The sequence below is a fragment of the Chenopodium album genome, chromosome 8 (genome assembly GCF_948465745.1).
Source record: "Chenopodium album chromosome 8, dcCheAlbu1.1, whole genome shotgun sequence".
Lineage (NCBI taxonomy): Eukaryota > Viridiplantae > Streptophyta > Magnoliopsida > Caryophyllales > Amaranthaceae > Chenopodium > Chenopodium album.
Genome location: NC_137841.1, coordinates 29,010,797 through 29,035,541, shown reverse-complemented (window position 1 = coordinate 29,035,541; position 24,745 = coordinate 29,010,797). Strand labels below are relative to the sequence as shown.

Genomic DNA, 24,745 nt, shown 5'->3' with positions numbered 1-24,745 from the left:
TGCGGAAGAAGTTCTTTATCCAGCGAGACCCCTTACGAGCTCATGCCCTGAAATTTATAGTCACTAGATAACTTGCTCAGACTCTCTTGTATGAGGTCCATCCGTTGTTGCTTCACGGGATCATCGACCTTAAGTGTGAGGAGTTTCAGTGTCTCAGTCATGATAACCAATTGATTCCTAAGCTCATTGACTTCTTCTTGAGTTGCCATTATCTTCTTAGCCTTCCTCTTTTGACGAATCGGTTTATCAAAAAGCGAGACTTGAATAAAGAGGTTGTCCTTGATTAATCGCCCTTCTCTCCTCGACCAAGTACTGTGGGAAAGGAATTTGGGGATACTTATTATTAATTATATGACTCAAACTTTATTCAACATGCAATGGATGGAGGAAGTGAAGAAAAATTGTAATAGAATATGAAGAAAAAAGATGGAGGTGGAGGGATATGAAGAACTAGGAATAAAATGTACCCCCTAACTCAAATGACGGAAAGACCGACTCATGCATGGACCTACGACATGGTCATAGTGATGTGTACTCAAAGTGTGTGCTAAGACTAGTGAGTGTAAATGGTGCGTTAAGACTCGTATCATGGCCATGTGGCTAGACTATGTGACCAAGACTCGATTAATGACTTGACAAGGTGTTATTGACAGCGAAAATTAACCGAATTAATTAGAAAACTGGTTAATTAGACCCTAGGTGATGACTCGACAAATAATCCGAACTGTCGGCCAAGCGACAGAACTGGCGTCACAATATGATGGTTGGCGCCAAACTTTTTAGTAAATGTCTGGCGCTACAGCTCAGATTTTGGCACCAATATTGGAGCTACGGTCCGGGACTGTTTTCGGTATTATTAGCCAACTGGGGTATGCCTAAAGTCGTACTAGGTCAATTCCGATTAAAGAAAATAGACTTTATTGACTCAAATTAATTAATTAATTAATTAAATAGGCAAAGTTCTTTAAGTCACTAATTTTAGTCTCAACACAAATCAACAAACGGTTAAGAGGAACATAGAGTATATATGCACAACAAATAATGCACAATTAGTCAAGTAGGCACAATATGATGCAATGAGTTCGCAACCTAACCATGGCTCTAGTTCTCTAAAGTTCGGGATATGGTTTACTCAAACAGGGTCCATGGTTAATTGTCCAGATGCACCGCGTAGAAGCCTAACCGTGAAGGGTTAACGCGTGTGGATAGGACACCGCGAGTTTTTAGAAAAAGCTCACTTCCATTGTTTGGTGCATTCAACCTCTCAGATGTACCCTTTGTTGCCAGGAGCGTTCAATCGGGTAGATAGAGCATTAATTCCCAGAGGGTTATGTCCATATGTAGAACACATATGGGTTTCAGAAAAGTGAGAAAAAATTCAATCAGGAAGCAGGATCGAGCAAACAATACGAAAAACCGGTCGAAATTAGAACGCAGATTTCTGGCTCGGTATTGGGGGAAATTGGCGCCAGCAAACAGAGACTGGCGCCAACTTTTAACTGTAGCGCCTGGCGCCAATATTGGCGTCTAGCGCTACGGCTAAAAGTTTGGCGCCAAGCTCTGGCCCCTGACGCTACTTCCCACATGCCTCAGCAGCTTTCTGTGCTCAATAAAATCATCCAATTTCGCGCGGTGTTATTTCAGTCCTAGTTGTGAAAGACATTTCTCAAATTTCCTACGTGTAAAATCCTATGTTTTTGACTCATTACGCACATGAAATACTTAGAACTTTTCGAGTCTCATCCACTCATTCTAAATCATTGCCCAAACAAATTCAGGAATTAAAATAGAAATCCTCCCCAGCGGAGTCGCCAAAAACTGTAGGGAATAATTTCAAGCCTTTAAAATCCCACTAGCTCGAACCCCACTGTGATCATACACTAAAGTACGGTGGCGTCCAAAAGGGAAGAAGATAGAGCAAAAGAGTCGCCAACAAGTTTTTAAGGAACTTGTAAACCGTTCACGAGGTGAAGGTTACACCCCTTAACGATCCAAGAGATCGTCAACTCCATAAGGTCATGAACCAAATAAGGGTTCGGGGATGAAGGTACAAATCCAACCTAAAAGAGATTGAACCTGCCCTAATAATAGGCCTCTACTTTATTCTGCTCGTATTCATGTGCGCTTTCTGACTAACATACAATCAATAGGTTAACCCTAAACCTGTTTAATCTATGTTGGTTGAATATAATGCACAAATAAACTATTATTGGCGATCACTTGAATTATAATCACAATTAACCCTAAACAAGATTATTAATTATCTTATTAAGCATGATTGCAAATACCAATTCCCTTTAACATGCATAAAAGGTGTGATCAAGCAATAAATAAATAAATCATCAAGCAACATAATAAATAATCATCATCATAAAAATAAATTATAAATGAAATAATTATGATAATAATCATAAAAGAAAATAATCATCATATTAATATTAATTGAAATAATTATCATAAATAAAATAATCATCAAAATAATAATATTCATAATCATTATAACAATTATAATCATAATCATATTCATGTTAATATTAAAGCATAATAATAATAGTAATATCCTAGGCATGATACTAACAAGATTAATAACAAACCCTAGCATGTCACTAAGCAATAAAAATCAAATCTTTAACCCTAACATGATACTAACATGAATAAATATTAGGAAGAACATAGGAAGCATCGTACTTTTAATCATACTTGATATTAAAAATACCCTAGACATGATACTAGGAATTAAAATAACAATCTAAGCATGATTTCTACATCATAATATCAATTAAACCATTAAAGTACTTACTTGGATGCCTCGTACCTCTTTCTAATAACAAAATACACGCGTTAGTAACTTCAAGGAAAATAATAATCAAAGAGTTAAATCAAATAATTAAAAGAGAGATTTGGGACCAAACTCTCAGAAATTAAAACCTTTCACGTCTAGGGCGAAGGCAACTTCGAATATGGCTAGGTGTTTCTAGATCTTGCGAATGCGGAATTTTGTGTTCGAGAAAACAAAGTTTTAGAAAAGAAAGAATGAAAGATTTTTTAGAAGAGAATTGAAGATTCTTGGTGAATGAATATTGATAATTCGTGATTCTGATGAATGAAAACGGAGTTTTTGATACGATATTTATAGAGAAAATCATCCAAAAAAGATAATTTATCAAAACAGAGTCTGAAGACCACAAAACCACTTTGGCGCCAGCCCTGGCTCATTGGCGCCAGGACCAGTGGCTAGCGCCAGGCGCCAATGCTGGCGTCTGGCGCCAATCCTGGTTCCAGGCGCCAAGGCCTGGGGTTGGACGCCAATTCGGAATTCAACGCGTTTTCGAAAATCTGATAAATTTCCCATACTGGAAGATAAAATAATATAATTTCAGTCGAAAATGCTATTTGATCTGATTAAAACTCAGAAGAGTCCTAATTGAATTAAGAATGATAAGAACCTTCTAGAATGTTCTAGAAGACTAAAACCATTCCTAATTACATTAGGAATGATAAATCATATTAGGCCCTCCCCTAGATCATTGGGCCGTATATAAAGCTCAAACCGGGCCCAGTTTAGTAAATTGGCCATAACTTCCTCAATATTCATCGGAATTGGGCTTATAATATATCGTTAGAAAGGTCTTTGCAAGCCCCATCCAACTACACCACTTTTGGACCCATATCATGGACCAACAAAACTGGATTGGCTGTTTTCTTAAAATAAAGTTTTCAAAAACAGAGAAAAGAGAAAAGAAATAAAACTTTCCGCAACACTAGACCTTTCCACACTTTCGTTTCATTCGATTATGATTCGACGTGAAAGGCACTCATCACTGGGTTTGGTTTTGGGGAGACACAAATGGGTGTCTACAATACCCAAAAGGTGTCTCTTAGGGGGCCAAGGGGGAATAGAATCTCTTACCAGGGGATTGTGTCAAAACCAGGGATCAGTATTGTGTCAGCCATAACTTTTCATTCTTATATCCAAAAGGGCTACCCTATTTATTTATGCCATGTGCAAGATGTGAGTGTAGAAGAGAAATCCATAGAGAACATTCCAGTGGTGAGAGAATTCCAAGATGTGTTTCCAGATGAAATTCCAGGGATGCCGCCGGTTAGGGAGATGGATTTCAAAATAGACTTAGTGCCTGGGACTGGAGCTATTTCTAAAGCACCATATAGAATGGCACCAGTAGAGATGAAAGAGTTGAAGGTACAGTTGGAGGAGTTGCTGGAGAAGGGTTATATAAGGCCAAGTGTGTCACCTTGGGGAGCACCGGTTTTGTTTGTGAGAAAGAAGGACGGATCCTTAAGGTTGTGTATTGACTACCGAGAGTTGAATAATGTCACTGTAAAGAACAAATACCCATTGCCTAGGATCGAGGACTTGTTTGACCAGCTTAAAGGTGCTGGGGTATTCTCAAAAATTGACTTGAGGTCAGGATACCATCAGTTGAGGATTGCTGAAGAAGATATACCAAAGACAACGTTTCGCACGAGATACAGACATTATGAGTTCACTGTTATGCCTTTTGGACTCACTAATGTGCCGGCAGCTTTTACGGATCTCATGAATAGAACTTTTCAGCCATATTTGGATAAATTTGTGGTGGTGTTCATAGATGATATTTGGTGTACTCGAGGGATCGAGAAGAGCACGAAGAACATCTAAGGAAAGTGTTGGAAATTCTAAGGGAAAGGAAGTTGTATTCCAAATTTTCAAAATGTGAATTTTGGCTAGAGAAGGTAGCATTTCTAGGCCATGTGATCTCAAAGGAAGGAGTTGCGGTGGACCCATCCAAGATTCGGGCAGTTTCTGATTGGCCAAGACCCAAAAGTGTGACCGAAGTGAGAAGTTTCTTAAGGCTTGCTGGATGCTATAGGAGATTTGTACAAGACTTTTCGAGGATAGCTCAACCCTTAACAAATTTGATGAAGAAAACTACTAAGTTTCAGTGGGACGAGAGGTGTGAGCAATCTTTTCAAGAATTGAAGCGAAGACTCACCTTAGCACCAGTCTTAACCTTACCATCAGGGACTGAGGGGTTTGAAATCTATAGTGACGCATCTAAGAATGGCTTTGGGTGTATACTTATGCAACATGGGAAGGTTGTAGCTTATGCATCAAGGCAGCTCAAGCAACATGAAAAGAATTACCCTACTCATGATTTGGAGCTAGGAGCTGTAGTGTTTGCTCTCAAGATCTAGAGACACTACTTGTATGGTGTGAGATGTAAGGTGTATACGGACCATAAGAGTCTTAAATACATATTCACACAGACTCATTTGAACATGAGGCAAAGGAGATGGCTTGAGGTGCTAACCGATTACAACCTAGACATTCTGTATCACGAAGGAAAGATGAACAAGTTAGCTGATGCTTTGAGTAGGAAGACAAGTCATACAGTGAACTTGATGATTTTAGCCAAGGAACTTTGTGAAGAATTTAGGAAGTTGAACTTGGAGGTCGTAGAGTATGGTCAGGTGAACGCTCAGTTGAATGCAACGTCAGTCAAACCTACCATATATGATGAAATTCGTGAGAAGCAAATGTTAGATGAGTGGTTGGCCAAGGTAAGGAAGATGAAAGAAGAAGGAGCGACAACTGAGTTTGATGTAGATTATAGTGGAACAGTGAAATACAAAGGGAGATGGTGCATTCCTAAAAATGAAGATCTCAAAAGGAAGATTTTAGAAGAATCTCACAACACCCCGTACTCTGTACACCCAGGAGGAGATAAGCTCTATAAGGATCTTAAGAAACATTTTGGTGGCCAAACATGAAGCGTGAAGTAGCCGAATTTGTGGCAAGGTGCCTTACATGTCAGAAAGTGAAGATACAACATATGAGACCTGGAGGGAAGCTGCAATCGTTAGATGTGCCAGGATGGAAGTGGGAGTCTATCTCTATGGATTTTATGATGGGATTACCACTTACAAGGGCAGCAAAGAATGCTATTTGGGTCATAGTTGATCGTTTAACAAAAACAGCAAGATTCATAGCAATAAAGGATACTTGGAATGTGAACCAGTTGGCAGCTGCCTATGTGAAAGAAATTGTGAGGCTACATGGAGTTTCTAAAGATATTATTTCAGACAGAGATCCAAGATTTTTATCAAAGTTCTGGGAAATGTTTCAGCAAGCATTTGGCACTATCCTGAAGTTTAGCACAGCGTTTCACCCTGCTACAGATGGACAGACAGAAAGAACAATTCAGACCTTGGAGGACATGTTGAGAGCTTGTGTGATGGACTTTGGCGGAGCATGGGACGAAAGATTACTTATGATCGAATTTTCATACAATAATAGCCATCATGCGAGTATAGGAATGGCGCCTTATGAAGCGTTGTATGGGAGAAAATGTAGGAGTCCCTTGTGTTGGAGCGATATCAGTGAGTCTTTGACTTTGGGGCCAGAAATGATTGAAGAAACAACAAAGCAAGTTAGGCTTATCCAGGAAAACATGAAGGCAGCTCAGGATCGACAAAAGTCATATGCAGACTGGAATATGAGAATAGTGGAATTTGAAGTTGGGGAAAAAGCTTTACTTATGGTTTCACCTACCAAGGGAGTCATGCGGTTTGGTAGAAAAGGGAAGTTGAGTCCTAGATACATTGGCCCATATGAAGTATTGAAGAGAGTTGGAGAGGTAGCATATCAACTAGCCTTACCCATGGAGTTAGCCAATGTTCACAATGTTTTTCATGTTTCCCAACTCCGAAAATATGTTCATGACCCTACCCATGTTATCCAACCCGAGACTATTGAGCTAGATGAGACCTTAACTTTCGAAGAACGCCCTGTGAAAATTCTCGACACCAAAACGAGAAGTACTCGGAATAAGGCGCTAAAATTAGTTAAAGTCCTATGGTCTAATCAGAATTCTGAAGAAGCAACTTGGGAAGCTGAGCATGATATGAAAAAGCGTTACCCGGAACTTTTTGACCAAGTATGCTAAGTTTCGAGGTCGAAACTTTTAAAGGGGGTAGAATGTAATACTAACTTATCTTTTATCGTCATGTGAGCCTTTTTTAGAGCTAACTTTAAAGTTCGAGGACGAACTTTCGTTTCAAGGGGGAGTAGATGTAATACCCCAAATTTTGGAGTATTAATTTTGGAGTACTTTTAGTCAACAATTTCTTTTCAAACATAAACTTTTAAACTAATTATTATTACTTTCAAATTGTATGATTTTTATTTTTATTTTTATTTTCGGATTTAAAAAAAATGGCAAAAGTGGTTTCACGGATAAAGGCTGGTAACAAAATCAGTTTCAATTTTTAAAATTTGATCCTATCCCATGAACCTTCTAGACTCTCAAGACTGATTTATAAATATATGCTTCATCCTTTTCAATTCTCTGTCACCACGATTCCAAAAAATAAAATTCTTGGTAAGCTATGGTATACTAAATCCTTTTCAATTCTCTCAATTCCTTTCTACTCAAATGGAGGTCTTAAAAAAAATAATAATAATATTTGAAGCCGAATTGCCGATTTCAGAAAATCTGCAACTCGTCTTCCATCTTGTTTTGTTTTGGTCCGTTGAATTTGGACTTTGTGTTTATTGATTTAAAAAAAAAAAGAAAAGAAAAAGAAGGAGACTTTGAGTTGGGTATGCGTGGATCTTGGGGTCAGAAGGTTGGTGATAATGGTGATGATGATAATGTCGGTGATGATGATGATGGGTGATGGTGATGGTGATGGTGATGGTGATGATGATAATGGTGGAGATGATGATGATATAATACGATCCATCTAACTCTATAATTAGTTGTTTATATTTTGTTTTTGGGGTGACTAGATTATGGATTGTGATAAATTAATCACCCTCAATTTTTTTTATATATAGTCGTATAATTATCTAACTTAGAATCGTTTATTTGTAGACGGAAGCTACTAAGTGAACGTTACGGAGGTTAATTACCTTGATTTTTTTTTTTACGCACGATCAAGGTAATTTTCAATGTCCATCATCTTTAGAATCCCGTTAGGAAAATGTTTTGAAATATTATGTGTCAAATACGTGCTTATGTAATTATATGTGATGAGTGTGGTATCGTATGATATTATGGAATCATATACATTATATATGAGTTTTCTATTTTGTGTACTAGTATATGTAATTTCGAAAAATATGATTATTTGTTATCGTATGAGTTTTTAAAATATAATCTTGGGAATTAGATGATTGATTAAACGTGATTGATGGTCTATATGTCATGTAGGATGACTATGGTATAATAATACTGAAATTGAAGTATTGTTACTTAAAATTAAATTGATTTGTGCAATACTTGTGTACAGTGTAATTAAATGATATAATCTAATAAAATGTACAATGAAATTTAATTTAAGAAGGGAAATGAAACCCGAAAGGGTGAAGAACAGGTTGCCCACTAGTAGTGATGGTTGCTACTAGTTGGTCTAAATTATTGTATATTGATGTTAGTCTTCCTCCTAATCACTGGGTATTAGTGAGGGATGTGCACACTAGGGACATTCTATTTTATTTTATGGCCAATTGGGGTTACGCGCGACCCTCTGTAAAGTAGGTGGTGACAGGGACTAGTCCCGGCTTACTGGCGTTCTCTTTCCCTTTCTTAAATAAAGTAATAATATGTTATGTGACTATTTGAACTTGGTTGAGTATTAAAATATTTATGAGACTATATTATGTATAAAATGTTTTGAACTAAAATTATTTATTTTACGGGATGGAGTTGGAATTACTCAGATTATCTGATTTTTGGGAGTTTTCTCTCTTTCCTTGTTCTGATTTATTTTGCAGGTTGGTAAAAAGGGTACTCGGTTACGTGTGAGGAGACGTTAGAATAATCACGTACCTAAGACAATTTAGTTCATTCCCGAATTTAATTATTTCCTCTCAATTATTGGTTTCAAATACTTGCAGTTTTGATGTAATAACTATTTTATTTTGCCACAACTTAGACCACTTAGTTTATTTAAATATTATGTTATTTTTGCTTTGCATTTATTTTCTACGGAAAATAAGTGTAGCAGTAACACTCCCAGAGTTCGATGGTTGAGTTTTTGAAAGTTAAAGGTTACTCTTATTGTTTTTAAAGACTCGAATTTTAGGGGTGTTACAGTCTCGCTGGACAAGGAACTTCTTCCGCATAAGTTCAACACCACTGACATCCCTAAATTCAAGGCAACAAATAACCCTTACTTCCATCTAAGAGCTTTTGAAACTATAATGAACATTACGGGTATCGATAAGAAGGTTTTCCCCTCTCTGTTCTCTCTATCTCTTGAGACCGTTTGCCAACAATGGTACTTCTCCCTTGACAAAGAGAAAACCTCTACCTGGGAATCGATAGTAAACGCTTTCGTTGATAGGTACAAGTGCAATATTCAAGTTGAAACCGACCCTAGACAACTTGAGATGCTAAGACAAAAGAGAATGAAGGCTTTACTTCTTTCTTTAATAAATGGAGGGAAACTTCCGCTAAGATGATTGAGGTGCCCACTGAAAAAGAATTTGTGAGGATGTTTATCAAGAATCTCCAAGATAAGTATTCGAAACATTTAAAATATCAACATAATTTGAATACTTTCAAGGCCGTTTATGACATCGGAATTGAAATCGAAGATGACCTCGCAAAGCAAAAAGCTACTAACAGTAGTAACCACGGTGGCTGGAAAGGAAAGAAGAACGACAATCCTTCTTCTTCCGAAAACGCCCACTCTAGTAACAATGTTGGAACCTTTGATCTCAGTGAAGTTTTAGCCATGGATAACCAAGGATCTAAGAAGCAACTAAGGAAAGACTTCACCCCCATTGGGATGAGCTATGATACTGCATTTTATCGACTCCATGCCAAAGGACTCATTACTCCCATTGGACCTATTCAAGATCCCGCACCTGAAAAGAGATTGCCTAGTTGGAATCCAGACGAACACTGCAAGTACCATCAAGGTAGGGGTCATGCTGCTGAGAGCTGTTGGAAGCTAAAGGAGGCTATCCAACATTTGATTGATGATAACAAGCTTCCCATGCCTTTAGTTAACAAGAAGAGCGAGGGATGATAAAGGAGACAACACAAGGCAAGAGGCGAGCTTCAACGACAAGATTTCGTGACCTCTTTTTTCTATTTCTTTTTTATTTATCCTTTCCCCAATAAGTCTAGCATAGGCACCTTTTTATTCTCCCTAGATTTATTTTGTAGGATCATTATATATTTTCTTTTAATAAAATGAGCATTTATTTCCTTATATATGATCATTTCATTACATTACAAAAAATAAAAAAAAAAATCCATATTGAATTAAGCACAAGGTATACTAATGATTTGAGGCACCCCTTGTAGCCACATCATATCTCCTTTCACCTTTCAAATTTACAATCCTTACTTCATAAACCACTTTGAGCCTTGTCTAATGATAGACCTTTCTTTTTTCAACCTACATCTACCTAACCTTGGGATGGGACAGTGTGCAACTTATGCAATTCTAAAAAAGGCTTGAGTGAATTCAAAAGATTAAAATAGCAAAAATAAGCAATAATAATAATAATAATAATAATAATAATAATAATAATAATAATAATAATAATAATAATAATAATAATAATAATAATAATAATAATAATAATAATAATAATAATAATAATAATAATAATAATAATAATAATAATAATAATAATAATAATAATAATAATAATAATAATAATAATAATAATAATAATAATAATAATAATAATAATAATAATAATAATAATAATAATAATAATAACAAAAGTGTACAAAAGGGTAAGTGTTCCAATGTCTTTGACATGAACATGTCTTTGATATGAACACGTCTCAGATTGCGTCTCTTATCGAGTGCTCGGTACCGTGCCTGAGAAACATGAATGCCAAGTGAGTGATAGACCGCATGATCGAGATTGCCCACACTTATAAAAATAAAATAGATGCTAAAGCAAAAGAGAAAAAATAAAGAGCTAAAAAGAGTAGAAACTCAAGCATAAAAAACTTCAAAGATTCAAAAGCAAAGTTGCACACCTTGGGGGGCTTATCTAGGGTATTGAGCCTTTATCCCCTTCTTCTTCAAACCTTTAGCCTAACCACGTTACAACCCTTAAAAAGACCTTTTTGAGGTATACATACTTGTGCGAGGTTCGGCTAGAGCTACGTTCGGCTAGAGCTACGTTCGGCCTGATTCCTAACGGATACGTAGGCAACCTCACATCAAGGTGCGGCCGTAATAAAAATGCATTCATATTCACATTCATACACTTACACCATGATCATATCAAGGGATTTCCTATGCTCATCCCTTTTCATTTAGAGCTAAACTTGGGGGCTTGATCCCTACATCATTAGCTTACCTAGCCTAAGAGTCACCACCATTTGACTCTTTTAAAAAATAATATTTTCCCACACACTTAGCTCTTGTGGCCTAACTTTAGTGTCACTTTCACACACTGCAAAGATACATGACAAAATATACTTTCCCTTAGGAACCCTTTGTCATGGAATCTTAACACAACGCTGAAGCATGTCTTGTCATATCAACATCACTCATCACTCATAACCATCATTGCACATTGAAGTATTAAGTGCTTAGCCTCCGTGCCTAAGTTACCCAAATACTTTCAACATTGAGTCAACCATTGAGATATTCTAGGATGGATTAATCCTTTCACCTTGAGAGATAGTATCAAACAACATTTGAATAAGCTCATTCAACATGCACCTTCAAAACTTTGATTCTTTTTCGCGTCTTTCTTTTTCGGGAGAAAGTCGGTACCCTCCACAAAAATGACGGAAATTTTTTTCTTTTCTTGCATTTTTGAGTCGCACAATCACAACATTATGCACACACGGGTCATGAGTCACACGTGTCATTTCACTTTGAGTCGAATCAACCTCGAGTCAATCACAGCGAGTCAAGTTTATGCCTTGAGTCATGTCGAGTCGATGAGTTAAGCGACGCTAAACCTTAGGTCAACCCTAAGATAATTAAAGAGATTGGCAAAGTTCTATAGTAAAAAATAAATACAGGTACAGCAGAACAGGGAAGACCCTACTCCAGCACCAGACAAAAAAATCTAGCGTCAGGTAATAGATTTCAGCGCTTGGCGTTAGATCTCAACGTTTGGCGACAGAGTCAATTTTTGGCGCCAGAGATATTTCAGCAGCGACAGAGCTCGTAGCCTCTCAGAAAGGTGATTTCGACCTCATACAGCAATTTTGGGTTCCTTGGTGCGCCAGTTAGCCCCTATAAGCAATTTGACATGATTGAGTAGTCGATTTGATTACAACTGCAAATAAGTGATCGACCTGACGAAAGATCGTCTCACTTAGCTTAAAGCGCCTAAGAATTGGCTCATCACGGAGACACCGACATACTGGTTTACAAGCAGCAGAAGCGCCGACGTACTGGCTAAAGCAAGTTTAAGCGAGCTTTAAAGATCGACAAGTGTTGGTCTTCGGTAGTTTTCTTCGGAATATTATCGCAACAACTGAGGATGACTTCAAGTAAAGTTATTTTCGACAGCGTTCGCTAAGATTGTGGAAGTTGTCACCAAAGATTTGAGAAGATAGCACGAGATGGGCGGTCTTCGACGGCATTCGCTAAGATTGTGGAGGTTGTCACCCAAGATTTGAGAAGATAGCACGAGATGGGCGGTCTTCGACGGCGTTCGCTAAGATTGTGGAGGTTGTCACCAAGATATGAGAAGAGCGGTTCATGATGAGGCGGTCTTCGATGACTTTTGCTATGATTGGAAAGGTTGTCACTATGATTCAAGAAAAGGCTCGAGATGTAGCAACATTGATCGACGGCGTTCCCTAGATTGCGGAAGATCGTCAAAACAAACAGCAAGATGGCGTTCCATAGATTGTGGAAAGTTGTCAAAAAACGACTGAAGGTGATTTCAAGCGAAGTTATCTTCGATAGTATTCCATTGGACGTGGAATATAATCAATGCGGATGAGGATTGTTCCAAGCGAAGCAATCTTCGATAGTGTTCCCTTGGACGTGGAATATTATCAATGCAGGAGAGGATCGTTTAAAGCGAAGCAGTCTTCTATATTGGAAGCAGATACACGCGTAGCAGTTTTCAAGCGGGATGGCATTCTCTAGCTTGCAGGAGGTCATCAAAACAGTAAAGCAGCATCGAATCGGTTACTTTCAGAGACGTGTGCTCGGCGGTGCAAGATACGCGTTTCTTAACTCTTTTATCTGTTTAACTAACGCTAGTTTGCAGGTATCAGCATTACAAGAGTGATTTAGAGTTGCAGAACATTCTGAATCATTCTCCGTCCCTATCGATACTTTTACTTTCGTTTTCGAAACTTGCGTTTTTCCAAACTCAGTCAAAGTGGGGGCTTCTATAGACACCCATTTGTGTCTCCCCAAAACCAAACCCAGTGATGAGTGCCTTTCACGTCGAATCATAATCGAATGAAGTGAAAGTGTGGAAAGTCTAGTGTTGCGGATAGTTTTAATTTCTTTTCTCTTCTCTCTGTTTTCTAAAAACTTATTTTAAGAAAACAGTCAATCCAGTTTTGTTGGTCCATGATATGGGTCCAATAGTAGTGTAGTTGGATGGGGCTTGACAAGAGCTTTCCAACGATATATTATAAGCCCAATTCCGATGAATATTGAGGAAGTTATGACCAATTTACTAAACTGGGCCCGGTTTGAGCCTTATATGCGGCCCAATGATCTAGGGGAGGGCCTAATATAGATTTATCATTCCTAATGCAATTAGGAATGGTTTTAGTCTTCTAGATTCTTCTAGAAGGTTCTTTTCATTCCTAATTCAATTAACATTGATAAATTGACTTTTGTTAACTTTTCAGAGTTTTAATTAAAATCAAAGAGCATTTTTGAGGGAAATACGATTTTATCCTCCTGTACGGCAATTTTTATCTGATTTTAGGAAAACGCGTAAATTTCTAGGTCAGCGCCAAACGCTAGCTGTAGCGCTTAGCGCTAGCCTTGGCGCCTGGCGCCAGGGTTAGCGTCTGGCGCCAATAGCCAGCGTTGGCGCCAACCTTGTTTCACATGCGCCAGACTCTGTTTTGATATTTTTATCTTTTTGGCTGATTTTCTCTATCAATAACGTCGTAAAAACTCCGTTTTGATTCACCTACAACCAGTTTCCATTCATCAATTCTCTCTCATTCTCTTCTAATCATTCGCCATCTCTCTTTCTTTCTCTTAACTAGCTTTTACATACAAAATTCCGCATTCGTAAGATCTAGAAACACCTAGCCAAGTTCGAAGTTGTCTTCGCCCTAGACGTGAAAGGTTTAATTTCTGAGGGTTTGGTCCCAAATCTCTATTTCAATTATTTAATTGTTTTGTTTTGTTTAATATCTTCCTTGAAGTTACTAACGTGTGTATTTTGTTATTAGAAAGAGGTACGAGGCATCAAAGTAAGTGCTTTAATGGTTTAATTGATGTTATGATGTAGAAATCACGTTTAGATTGTTATTATGATTCTTAGTATCATGTCTAGGGTAAATTTAATGCTAAATATGATTATTATGATGTCTCTTATGTTCTTCCTAATATTCATTGTTAGTATCATGTTAGGGCTAAATATTTTATTTTTATTATTAGTGACATGCTAGTGTTTGTTATTAATCTTGTTAGTATCATGCCTAGGATCTTGCTATGCCTTAACATGATTATTATTATTATTAATTATGATTATTTTTATGATGATTATTGTTATGATTATCCTTTATTATTTATGATTATAATTTTGTTATTTTTATTATTGTTATGATTATTATGTTGCTTGATATTTATTGTTATTGCTTGATCACACCTTTTATGCATATGTTTAAAGGGAATTTGTACTTGTAATCACGCTTAATAAGATAATTAATAATCTTGTTTAGGGTCAATTTGATTATAATTCAAGTGATCGCCAATAATAGTTTATTTGTGCATTAAATTCAACCAACATAGATAAACAGGTTTAGGGTTAAACCTATTGATTGCATGTTAGTCAGAAAGCGCACATGAATACGATCAGAATAAAGTAGAGGCCTATTATTAGGGCAGGTTCAATCTCTTTTAGGTTGGATTTGTACCTTCATCCCCGAACCCTTATTTGGTTCAAGACCTTATGGAGTTGACGATCTCTTGGATCGTTAAGGGGTGTAACCTTCACCCTGTGAACGGTTTACAAGTTCCTAAAACTTGTTGGCGACTCTTTTGCTCTATCTTCTTCCCTTTTAGACGCCACCGTACTTTAGTGTATGATCACAGTGGGGTTCAAGCTAGGGGTTAACGCTTGAAAATATTCCCTACACATACAGTTCTGACATAAAAAAATTATATATATATATAAAGAGAGTAAGAGTTTGTAATTTATGCTACATTGACTTGGGAATGGTATACAAAATGATTAATGTACCTGTTGAAGCTAATTACCTTCAAAAACCAATAGTCTTGGTTTAAATCCTTGTTTAAGGATTGTTTCCTTGTTATGTTCATGGATTCTCCTTTTAATTCTATGCATTGTCGTGCCCGGGTGTCGAGTTTATAGTCCGGGATGCTGTAAGATCAGCTGCTTCTACTGATCCAACTGTTCCAGCTAGGGAAACTTCTTTGCTTGCTCTTCCATGACTGCTTCGTCAACGTGAGTCTCTGTCTCTTGTATCTATCTATCTTCTCTTTATCCATCTATCTATATATTATACTAAGCAGCGGTTGTTTCCTAAGAAGAGCCATTTAATATATGTTAGATAGTTAAATGCTAATTGGAACATTCTCTTAATAAATGACTGCATTTGAGATTTACATTTGGTTCCTTTCACCTTAATCAATGCCCAATTTTCAAATTCAGAGTTACTTTGCCCTAGAGAGAGATGAGAGAAAACCCCCTAGAGAGAGAAAACCCTCCCGCCACCAACCCTACCCCTCTTCCTCCGCCAATTCCGCCAAATAAACACCCTAATGCCTCTCATGTCTCTCCTTCTACCTCCCCCTCCTCCTCATCTACTCTCCCAAACATCTCTCAGAATAACCAACCTACATCTTCTCCTTCCCAAAAATCATATCTTGATACTATTCGCCAAAAAGCGCCGCCACAACCACCATCTCCATCTCAGATCTCCCTCATTTCCTCCATATCTCCACCTCCATCCTTTCAACCAGACACTCAATCCTTTATCTCTCTTGTGGAAGAGGAAGCATCATCAACCTTATCTCCATGGCTAAATGCAATCATCTTCAAAGTCATTGGAAAATCACTCTCCTTTAACTTTCTGAAACTGAGTATCTCTAAAATATGGAACATTCCAGCTGAAGCTAAACTTTTCACCTTGGGTAAAGGGTTTTACAACCTCACCCTGCCATCTAAGGAGTTCCAAAATTCCATTATCTCAGGTGGACCCTGGTTCATCGAGAAATTTCCAATCTATGTTCAACCTTGGACGCCGGGTTTTAAACCCTCTGAAGCGTCGTTCTCCTTAGTTCCTCTGTGGATTACCCTCCCGGAGTTACCGATTGAGCTTCACCTGCAATCAATTTTGCAAAAAGTGGGTAATGCAATTGGCTCATTTGTGAAAGTGGACTCGTCTCTCCTGCTTTCCAAGAAAGTGCAAGCGGCTAGAATTTTGGTTCTGGTTGACCTAGCTAAGCCCAGAAAATCATCCATTTGGATTGGTAATTGCCACCAGCCCCTCGAGTATGGTGTTGCACCGCCGTTTTACTCCTTCTGCAAGACCATTGGCCACTCAGATGCTGCGTGTCAAAAACGTCCTCCAAAAGGAATGGCCGAGCAAGATCAAGGTAGCCACTCAAATATGGACTACTGTCAGGAGCAGAACCATGTCCCAGCATCCACTACCTCTCCAGCTGAGGGGTGGACAACGGTGACCAGAAAACGACAGACTGTCAAACCAAGGAAGGAATACAGAGGCCAGCCATCAAAAAATGACAAATCGCAGCAGCCAATAAGAAATAAGAATAATATGGAAAATTCCTCTTCTGAAAAATTGGGCCACATGGCACCATCTCAGCCGTCCTCTTCAAAGTCTCAACTTTCAAACCAATTTGTTGGATCACCTAGTAAAGCAAACCCTACCACTCAAACAAAAAACCCCTTTACCAAGCCGTTAACACCCAAATTGAACCCACCTTCTCTCTCGAAAAGCCAAACACAAAATACCAAGGTAAAACAACCTCAAAAAACCCAGAAAAATGGCACCGTCAAGCAACGGTTCAGACCAGTTCTCCGACAGGTGGTGCCCCTTCATGCACGGAAGCGACTCGGAGGAGGAATCAAGCAGTCGCCTCCGAATAGGGGACCTTCTCCACCTCAGATACACAACCCCAACCCAAAATTTTCACTTCCTTTTATTCAACCACCAATTCCACAACTGATAGGCCGTCGTCGAGCCTACCAAAGATAAAGTCCTATCTTGGTCTCACTAGCTAATAGCAAGGGTAAGAAAGGGTCGAACCCAAGAGAGGCGTTGAATCAACCACCGAAATACTACCGCATAAATAAGCTAAATGAAGTTGAAATTGGTTTGGTTTTATGTAACAAGTACTAGTTCAAGTCAACTAAAGCTAGGGGGAAGTTAACAAAATTTAGAGAGTTCTAGGGCTTGGGATATACCACTCAATTTTGTCACAAATCACAATTAGCAAGTAGCAAACAATGGTAATTTGAGGGGATAATATAGGGGAAGTCATCTAAAGCACCCAACTACTCTCTCAAGCTAGAGGGATTACTCGAATTATGAATACAACCTACTCTCGTGGTTACAAAGCATAAAACAAGTATTAAAGCATAATCACGATGACAAAAACATTCCCTTGACTGGAAATTCCTATTCTCATGGCATTTCAAGTCAATTAAGCATAAGGGAGCTAACTCAAGTTCATCTCTCGATCCTTCGTTGAGAAAGCTTAGATAATAGTTCTAGCAATGGCCATATACAAGAACTAAGCAATTAAATCACTTAAGCTCAACTAATTAACACCCACCAATTACCAAATTAACACATGCAACAAGTAATTAGTGACTACATTGAGGGTTTTACCCAAACTCTAGAAAATTAGACTACTCACAATCCATGGAGATTAAAGCAATTAAGGATTTCAAGTAACTCATGAACAAGAATTAACTAAAGATTAAGCTAAATAACAATCTAAGCATACAAGAATTAAGCAAGATAATTAACAATCAAAGCAATTAAAATGGAAGAGAAGAGTGAGAAAATGTTACTAGAAGCTTCAACTTGAATATCAATGGTGGAACTTGTCTTCTACAATGATTGAGAATGAAATTTCCAAGCTAATAATTATAATCTAACTAATAATTTGAGAATATTTGTGTTTCTCCAATTGCAAACTAAGAGGAAGCACTAAAAACTTCGATGTTGTACAAATGAGCTCCAAGGGTTATTTATAAAGACCCCCAAATAAAAAGGACGGAGAAAACAAGAGTCGGGCACGGCTACAGGTCAGCACGGACGTGCTGAGGTTGGCACGGACGTGCAGCTATACCTGCACGGACGTGCTGAGGTTGGCACGGGCGTGCACTGGGAGGCAGAAGGTACTGTTTTAGTCAGGGCATCCTACACGGACGTGCCAAATATGGCACGGACATGCAGGCCTTGTTCAGTAGAATCAGTTTTGAAACTGATTTGGGCTGAGCAACCTGCACGGACGTGCAGAATCAGGCACGGACGTGCTGAATATCCTGAACGGACGTGCTGAGCTCTGCACGGACGTGCAGGCCTTGAAAGCAGTAGGCAGTAGCTTCTGGTCGTGCTGGAACACTTCTGCACGAACGTGCTATACTTTGCACGTCCGTGCAGACTCTCTAAGGCTTTATCTTCACTTTTCTTCGATTTTGCTCCATTGTTTCGGCTTCTAACCTCGGTTTATCATCCAAATGCCTCAAATGGTCGTCTTTGAACCTAAAAACCCAACAAAAACACTAACAACCCGTGAAGCAAGGGATACACAAAAGTTGAACAAAAATAGAGTAAAAGTGAACCAAAATGCCAATATACCAAGTAAACAAGGTTCGAAATCACTCTAAAATCGTATCAAATAATAAGTTATCAACAACCTCACCCCATCATCTGCAACACTGCAATTCCCACCCCTTTGGAACTCACCCTCTTGGAACCTCCAATTCCGACCTTTCCGGAAGTAAACTTCAACATGATGGAATTTTTTCTGAAAACCCCTTCCAAGTGGCACAAGGTCACTCTCCAAGAAGTTCGCCACTTCACTCTGTATCCTCATCTGGTAAGCCTCCCGTTCCAGGAAATGGTAATGGTAGAAAAAGAAGGAGGAGAGATGATACCAGCTCTGCTGCCAAATCTAGATGCTCTAAAGGTGATGTGCCCTGTTCTAAAAGCCTTTCTAAGATGGTGGTTGCAACAGGCACAGCTCAAATCTCTTCCATGGGTGGTTCCGCCACCTCTGGCCTTCGTGGTGGACCCAACTCCGATCTTGCCTTAAGTGCGGGACATTTACACTCTCAAAGACTGTTCTCTGAAGATAACATCAGGGGAGTTCACCAACTCGCTGGTAATTGCTCAGACTCAGATGGGATTCAGGCAATTGAAGGTTCTTGCCAATTGTTTACTGGACCTGAAGATGGACCAGGGAATAATGGAAGCGGTGCTAACCCCAAGGAACTCTTACTTACATAGTGTGGTGGAGGGGAAATTTGTACCAATAGGGATTTCAACAGTCCAAGAGACAAGGAAGGAGCTATTCCTTCATAACTTCTTACCTGAACCCATGATTGTGATTGCTTGGAATGCTAAGGGCATTGCGAGGAAAGGGTTTATCTCCAATGCTCTTCACCTCATTGCTGAGCACTCTCCTGATCTACTTTTATCTCTGAAACCAAGACTAGTCGTGCCCATACTGAGAAAATAATCAAAGCTCTCCTATTTGATTCTTACCATCTAGCTGAGCCTCGTGGTTTCTCTGGAGGCATTCTGTTGCTGTGGAATTCTGATGTGTTGGAATTCTATTCCGTCAGCAGGGAATTGCATGCCATTCATGGAGTGTTTAAGGTAAAAACCTCTAACCAAACTTTCTTTTTATCAGCTATCTATGCTAGTCCAGATTATAAGAGTAGACTTGATACTTGGTCTGAGTTGGAAAAAATTTCTTCATTTATTTCTCTCCTTTGGCTTGTTATTGGGGATTTCAATGAAATCTTATCTCAGTTAGAAAAACTAGGTGGTAGACCTTTGAATGTGAGGAAAGCCCTCAAATTCCAGAATTGTATCTCTAACTATGGCCTAGTTGATGTGGGGTTTGTGGGGAACAAATTTACTTGGTCTAATAAGAGAAAAATTAGACCCGTTATGCAAAGGTTGGATAGGGCATTTGTCAACCCCTCTTCGCTGCACTCTTTCCCAGATTCTTGTCTTACTCATCTCCCAAGGACCTCCTGTGATCATGCCCCTATCAAATTCAACTCATTTCCTCCTTCCCCTTCTAACCAGACCCCAAAACAGTTCAAAATTGAAACACTATGGTACTTTGAACCCACCTTCAGACCTATGATCCACAACTCTTGGCCTAGAAATAATGTACCTCTTCACTCTACACTAGCCTCCATTACCTCCTCCATTAAAACCTGGGTAAAATCTAATGGTGCCTCTCCCTTTAGGAAAATGTCCATCTTATCCAAAAGACTAGCTGGAACCCAGGCTGCTCTTGAAATTGACCCTAACAACCAGTTCCTTCACCCTCTTGAAGAGAAACTTAGTGAGGACCTTTAGAAACTCTACTGTTAGGAAAAAGAATTATGGGCTATAAGATCCAGAATATAATGGCTAGCTAATGGTGATAGGAACACCAAGTTTTACCACACTTCTGTCCTTATTAGGAGAAGGAGGAACAAAATCTCTAACCTAAGAAATGAAGTGGGAGAAACTGTTCCTGACTCTCAACTCCACCTCCATATAAATGCTTATTTCTCCTTACTTTTCACCTCTGAGAGCCAGTTCCAGTCTCACCCTCTCTCCTATGGAAATGATATATCCATCTCCCATCCTCCCTCTCTCCATGAGACTTTTTCTGCTGTCTTTGGTATGGGTAGATTTAAGGCCCCTGGCCCTGATGGGTTCTACTCCTTCTTCCTCCAAGATCACTAGGGCTCCATTTGGCAAGACATTCACTCCTTTGCCCACTCATGCTTTCAAAACAAATCTGTTCCCAAGGAAGTGAACACAACTGCCATCACTCTCATCCCCAAAGTGGAGTTTCCTGAGACCATTAAGCAATATAGACCCATGAGCTTGTGTAATTCTTCCTATAAGGTCATCTCCAAGATCCTGGTGAATAGGTTAAGACCTTTTATGCACTCTCTTATCTAACCTAATCAGAGTAGCTTCCTACCTGGTAGAGGATGTGAAAATAATTATATTGCAGCTTTTGAAATTCTACATTCCATGAGAATGAAATCTGGAAAAAGAGCCTGGTTTGCCTTAAAACTGGACCTTGAAAAGGCCTATGACAGACTTGAATGGCCCTTCATTGAGACTTGCTTAGTCAGGAGTGGTCTAGATAAACCACCAGTTGATCTAATCATGAGCTGTATCTCCACACCTTCTTTTCAAGTTATGGTGAATAGGAAGTTATCTTCCTCTTTCAATGCCTCTAGGGGAATCAGACAAGGGGACCCTATTTCTCCCTACATCTTCATTATTTGCATGGAATACCTCTCCCATCTTATTAATGGGTCCTGTGATGAGGGCTCTTGGACCCCTTTCAGTTTTAGAAGAAATTCAATCTCTGTCTCACACCTCTTATTTGCTGATGACTTAATCCTATTTGGAGAAGCTTCCTATCAAACTCTCTCTTCTCTAAATAATACCCTTGATTTCTTCTTCTCTATGTCTGGACAAAAGATGAATGCTTCAAAGAGCTATCTATATTTCTCAAAGAATGCCACCCCCCATATGAGAGATTGGTTCTCCTCCACCCTTCAAATTTCTATCACTGAGGACTTGGGTACCTATCTGGGTTTCCCTTTAACTGACAAGAGACCATCCCCCTCACAAGTCAGTTATATAGTCAGAAATATGAAGGCAAAACTCTCTTCTTGGAAAGTCAGGTGTCTATCTAAAGCTGGTAGGGCAACCCTTATCAAGTTTGTCCTCTCTTCTATCCCCCAGTACTCCATGCAAGTTCTTGCCCTTCCTAAGAGTCTCTGTCACCAGGTAGATCATATCTGTAATAGATTCTTTTGGGGATCTATTGATGATGAGAAGTAAACCTCTCTTATAGCTTGGTCTAAACTCTGTGGCCCTTTAGAAAAGGGGGGACTGACTTTCAGAGATTCATATATCCAAAAATTAGCCCTTCTAGCCAAGCTCTGTTGGAAGGTCCACAATTCCAAGAATATCCCTCCAGTATCATCAGGGATAAATACTGCTATAGGCAGTTGCCTACTTCTTTCTCTAGGGGCTCACATATTTGGCAAAATATGGGCAAAGGGTGGCCAATCTTTCAACACTTTACTCAATGGCTTGTAGGAAATGGTAACTCTTGCTTGCTTTGGCTTGATAACTGGACTGGATTAGGGCCCCTTAGGACCCTCATCTCAGGTCCGCTTCCTCACTCTAAAGAATATAAAACTGTTAGTAGTATCATCTTGAATGGCTCTTGGTTCTTTGATAACCTCCCCCTCTGCCTTCCTCCCCACATCTCTCAAAAGATCAGAGGAATCCCAATTTTCTCCCAGAAAGAGGACCTCTCCTTCTGTTCTCTTGGAGAGGGCTCCTTCTTTAATCTAAAAAAGGCCTATTCCCTTATTTGGGATAGACAACACCAATCCCAACCCTCTTCTAATGATTGGCTGAATATTTGGAATCTCCAGACCACCCCTAACATTAAGTTCTTTTTATGGCAGACCTTTTGGGACAGATTACCTACTGCTTCTTGCCTCTACCTCAGAAACATCATTCCCTCTCCTCTGTGCTCTTTCTGGCCTGGGAGCCATGAAGATGCCCTCCATGTCCTGTTCTATTGTCCTAGAGCCAAAGAAGTTTGGGACAAAGTGCTTCCCTTCCCCCCTTATCCAGGCTCCCTCCTGCCTCCAGAGATGGATAATCACTAACATCAGTGACTGTAATATTTCCCCCCTCTTCAATGCCCTATGGAATCTTTCTTTCTCTGTTATCCTGTGGAAGCTTTGGTCTAGGAGAAACTCTTGGGTTTTTTCCAAAAAATCTTGTGATACTGATTATTGGCTCAAAGGGGTCAAAGCCTCAATCCAGGAGATCTCCTTCATCTGTGATAAGGGTGTACGCCCCTTGAAACCACAAATCTGTAAACATATCCCCTTTTTGAAGCTGTAAATTGTTGTGGATGCTGCTTTCTGTATAAGAACATCATCTGCTGGTATAGCTTGTTTATGCAGGAATGAGAGAGGAGACTGGATGCTGGGTATTGGGGCCCACATCCCAGCAGTTAATACCCTCCAAGCTGAATTATTTGCTATCTTAGCTGCCTTTTCCCTAGTCTCTAATATGTGGACTTCAGTTTGCATTTTTTCTGATTGCCAAAGAGGGGTACTGGGTATACAATCTTTACAGACCCCAACTGATGAAGCATATTTCCTATATGACTTGTGCAGGGACCTAGCTCAAGCAAATCCATCCACATTGCTAATGAATGTCCCGAGGAAGAAGGTGAAGGAAGCAGATTTTCTAGCCAAAGAAGCAGGGCGGACTCTAACTCTGTCTCAAGTATCTAGCAACAATCTTTTGTGTATGGATCGATTTCATGTAATTTATGCCCCTCTTGATCCAGCAAATTGTGTAGGGAGAAACAATAGACCCACTTTTGGTCCTACTATGGACATAACTCTGGCTACCTAGCTCTAGATACCTTTTATGGTCTGTAATTATCTAACTGCTCTTTTTAAGCCTATAATGGCGTAATATATCTGCTCCTTTTTAACAAAAAAAAAAGCCCAATTTTCATGTATTTCCCAATCTGTATTACTAAAAGAAGAAAAATAGGGGCTAAAAAAGGCTTAAAAGGTAATTATGTCAATATAATAGCTATGTTCTTTCAGGGATGTGATGCATCAGTACGAGTAGAAGGGGATGGAACAGAGAAAGCAGATCCTGCAAATAAATCTTTAGGAGGATTTGAAGTAATAGAGACGGCTAAAAGAGAGATAGAATTGTTCTTTCTCGTGTTTGCGCATGCGCATACACACACTTTTTCATTGTTTACAATTTGTGATGTGAATTTCTTATAACAGGCTGGAGGACCAGATATTCAGATGCCGACTGGGAGGAGAGACGGAATGGTTTCTACAATATCGAATGTCAGGCTTAACATCGTCGACACGAGTTTCACAGTGGATGATATGGCTAAGATTTTCAGCTCTAAAGGGTTGGGTTTGACTGATCTAGTCATTTTATCAGGTACACATTGCTGAAAATGCTTTCCTAAAATGAAATTATATTTCTGGTTAAGGTAGATAGGTAAAATAAAGGCAATAAGCTGAGAACAGTTGAAAAGTATGTTTTATTTAAAAAGGATAAGTGGTCCTAAAAAGATTGGCTCACCAGTCAAGGCAAGCCAGAGTATATTGCTTCTTGTACCCTCTGGACTCATGATCTACAGCAGCCTTCAATAATGCCTCAATTACCTCTTTGTCAAGTAATAATTACTAATAAGCACATGAAATATTATGTCACGAGCGAGGTCATTTAGTTCGAGCTTGAATTTCATTAATCTACCTAAACCTGATTAT

At 39.0% G+C, this 24,745-nt stretch overlaps 1 pseudogene; it reads left to right on the top strand.

Moving 5' to 3' along the window:
• Nucleotides 1-9,030: 9,030 nt before the first annotated feature.
• LOC145642896 (peroxidase 18 pseudogene) lies at nucleotides 9,031-24,478 on the top strand (annotated as a pseudogene).
• The last annotated feature ends 267 nt before the right edge of the window (nucleotides 24,479-24,745 follow it).